The following is a 3,983-nucleotide window of genomic DNA, read 5'->3' on the forward strand; positions in this document are numbered from 1 at the left end:
ACCCACAGGCAGGGGAACGGGCCTGCACTAAACAGCGGGGAAAGAAGACCCTGTTGAGCTTGACTCTAGTCTGATTTTGTAGAGAGACATCAGAGGTGTAGCATAAGTGGGAGGTCGTTCGCCTCCGTGTGGGCGGCCGCCAGTGAAATACCACTACTCTGATCGTTTTACTTACTCGTGAGACGGAATAGGAGTCTCGCGGCGGGCGTCTCTCTCTTTCTAGCCCTAAGGCGGAAGGGCCGGTGGACGTGCGGTTCGGCCGAGCGCTAACAGCATGCGCCGGCCCGCTCTGAGAAGGCGAGGCGCTTCGCCCGCCGCGATCCGCTCCGAGGACATTATCAGGTGGGGAGTTTGACTGGGCGGTACATCTGTCAAATGATAACGCAGGTGTCCTAAGGCCAGCTCAGCGTGGACAGAAACCTCGCGTAAACAAAAAGGGCAAATGCTGGCTTGTCCTGATTTTCAGTACGAATACGGACTGCAAAGCAAGGCCTATCGATCCTTTTGACTTTAGGAGTTTTAAGCAAGGGTGTCAGAAAAGTTACCACAGGATAACTGGCTTGTGGCGGCCGCGTTCATAGCGACGTCGCTTTTGATCCTTCGATGTCGCTCTTCTATCATTGTGAGAATTCGCAAGCGTTGATTGTTCACCCACTAACAGGAACGTGAGCTGGGTTTAGACCGCGTGAGACAGGTTAGTTTACCCTACTGTTAAAATGAGGTCGTTGCGATAGTAGTCCTGCTCAATCTGAGGAGCGCAGGTCGGACATATGGTTCCGTTCTTGGTCGATCGGCCAGTGGGCGAGGCTACGTCCGTGGGATTATGCCTGAAAGCCTCTAAGGCAGCATCCCGGCTAGAGAAGCAACGATCCGCGACGGCTCGCATTGGGGACGGTCAAAGATATTACGAGACTCTGGCGGGCAGCTTGCTGCACCGCCGAGAATGGACCCATGCAAGGGGAACTCGAGTCGTGTCATCAGTGCCGGCTCTCCGTCCCCAAATGCGGATCACCGAATGCTGATGTGCGTACGAATCGTTAGTAGACGACTTACGTACCGGTCAGGGTGTTGTAGATGGCAGAGCAGCATCCTCACTGCGATCCATTAAGACTTCTCCCTACCAGGCCGGAGGTTTCGTCCGCCCCCGATGGCGAAATCCTCCATTGCAGCAGCGGCAGCAGTGTCTGGCGGCCTGCTCCATTGCAAGTGTCTGTTTAACCTAACCTGGGTTAAGTGTATTGGTGTCCTGAAGTTTTATAGAGGCTTGCCAGCCTAAGTAAAAGAGACAAACAAATAAATCCAACAACCTCTCCTTGGTGGTAGTAGAGAGTGTGTTTGTGTCCTGAAGTTTTATAGACAAACAAATAATCCAACAACCTCTCCTTGGTAGTAGAAGAGTGTATTGGTGTCCTAAAGTTTTAGCGAGGCTTGCCAGCCTGAGTAAGACAAAGAAATAATCCAGACAGCCACTACTACCTAACCTAACCGTGGTGCAGTCCACACCGCTGGAGGTTTCGTCACGCCCCCCGATGGCGAAATCCTCCGTTACAGTGTCTGTTTACCCTAACCTTAGTACAGAGTCTATTGGTGTCCACAATTTTATAGAGGCTAAGTCAATAAGAGACAGAAAGAAATAATCCAAGCAGCCAACCTTGGTGTAAAGTCTATTGGCGGCCTAAATTTTATAGAGATATACAGGCACTACTTTCGCCGGAGGTTTCGTCACGCTCCCCGATGGCGAAATCCTCCATTACAGCAAAAGTGTCTGTTTAACCTAACCTTAGTACAAAGTCTATTGGTGTCCTCAATTTTATAGAGGTTAGCCACCCGAAGTCAATAAGAGACAAGGAAATAATCCAAGCAGCCTAAACTGTTTAGCCTGACCGTGGTAAAGTCTAGCAGGGGACCTTAAATTTTATAGAATAATAATAATACGGCAACTAACCAACCACTACCGCCGCCTAACCTAACCACTACTTTCGCCGGAGGTTTCGTCACGCTCCCGATGGCAAAATCTCCATTACAACAAAAGTGTCTGTTTAACCTAACCTTAGTACAAAGTCTATTGGTGTCCTCAATTTTATAGAGGTTATACCCGAAAGTCAATAAGAGACAAAAAATAATCCAAGCAGCCTAAACTGTTTAGCCTGACCGTAAAAGTCTAACAGGGGACCTTAAATTTTATATAATAATAATAATACAGGCAACTAACCAACCACTACCGGGCCGCCTAACCTAACCACTCACTTTCCCGGAGGTTTCGTCACGCTCCCCGATGGCGAAATCCTCCATTACAACAAAAGTGTCTGTTTAACCTAACCTTAGTACAAAGTCTATTGGTGTCCTCAATTTTATAGAGGTTAGCCACCCGAAGTCAATAAGAACAAAGAAATAATCCAAGCAGCCTAAACTGTTTAGCCTGACCGTGGTAAAGTCTAACGGGGACCTTAAATTTTATATAATAATAATAATACAGGCAACTAACCAACCACTACCGGGACAACCTAACCACTACTTTCGCGGAGGTTTCGTCACGCTCCCCGATGGCGAAATCTCCATTACAGCAAAAGTGTCTGTTTAACCTAACCTTAGTACAAAGTCTATTGGTGTCCTCAATTTTATAGAGGTTAGCCACCCGAGTCAATAAGAGACAAAGAAATAATCCAAGCAGCCACACTATCTAGCCTAAACTGTTTAGCCTGACGTAGTTTTTTAATAAATCTGGTGATATGGAACCACACAACCCTTAACCTGATAATGCAATCAAATGGATAATTGCTAACTATTCTCAGAGATAATGCAATCAAATGGTTGTTGGTATGGGGCTGCCCCCGGACCCCCTGTGTTAGATACTGTATTTGGTCATGATGAATTGTTTATTAGACTATAAGAAATCCTCTTCCTTCTTGTATTGGCAAGGGGAGTTTGCTTTAACTTAGGTATGCTAGCCTAAGTAAAAATAGACACGGAGCTACGAAGACCTGATTCTTTTGCTGCATGTTTGAGTCTGCAACTTTGTTGTGATAAGACACTCAATCCTAGTGATTGTACTTACTCAACATAGTGACGGTGTAATTACCATCACAGATTGTACGGGAAATTCCAACTTTGGAAAAAACAAATATTTGGCCTACCCAAATTTTGACTACTACCCGTGCGTCTACGTCCTGGATTGGCCAATCAGTGGTGCCCCACGGTGGCGTGATACATGCACGTTTACTGCGGTGCTCTGATTAGCTGACCGAACGTGGCGTGGTAGGTAGGCTGTTTCTACTCTCTAAGTCCTCTTCTTTCCTTTTTTCATCCCCCTCATGCACTCCGTTCTTTGAACGGGAGGCGGGACTTCGCGATACGGTCGATCAGCGAGGGCCTGTGATAGTGCAGGGCACCCCTTGTCCGGGGTCACCGGTAGAGTGGCAACTTTTTAGATATTACTGCCTATAGTCACAGGTAACCTGAATTTGCAGGCCGACGCCAAATCCAAGAGGCAGAGGTCACTGCTCCCAGGCAGGAGCCCTGTGTTATAGGTAGGATTAGATGTAATCAAGAAGATGACAACTAGCATTAGAATAAAACATAGAGATAAGGGACACTCTATTGGAAGGGAAAAGTGGCAGAAATCACTTACAACAAACTGCAAGTCCCACTAACTAGAATATTCAGCACCAATGAAGGTTTTAAAGTAATCTGTAAAGATGACTTTGATTCAGATAAAATCCTTTCAAAAGAAGCAAGAGATATATTTTACAATGAAGGCCTTATTGTTGTCATGCCACCAGAACAAAAAGCAAAAAGATCAGTTTTTGTTCGTCAAGTCGATCAAGAGATCGGGAGGAAGACCTGAAAGAAGAACTGGAACGCAAAAATAGGTGGATGAAGATTGAAGAAGTCATTAAGATAAAGGACTATACTCATGTTTGAAGAAGTGTCAATGGCTGAGAAAGTTTTACAACAGGGCTTTCTAATATTCAACATGTCAGTCA

General features: G+C 46.1%; 1 non-coding gene across 1 annotated transcript in view; it reads left to right on the top strand.

The window, feature by feature from the left end:
• The window catches only part of LOC121875282, a 4,316-nt gene extending 3,178 nt beyond the window's left edge, over positions 1-1,138 (top strand). The window contains exon 1 of the ribosomal RNA XR_006090576.1: positions 1-1,138. This exon is cut by the window's left edge and continues 3,178 nt beyond it. This is a non-coding gene — a ribosomal RNA (large subunit ribosomal RNA).
• Positions 1,139-3,983: the final 2,845 nt, after the last annotated feature.

This window comes from Homarus americanus, unplaced genomic scaffold, assembly GCF_018991925.1.
Source record: "Homarus americanus isolate GMGI-L3 unplaced genomic scaffold, GMGI_Hamer_2.0 scaffold52265, whole genome shotgun sequence".
Lineage (NCBI taxonomy): Eukaryota > Metazoa > Arthropoda > Malacostraca > Decapoda > Nephropidae > Homarus > Homarus americanus.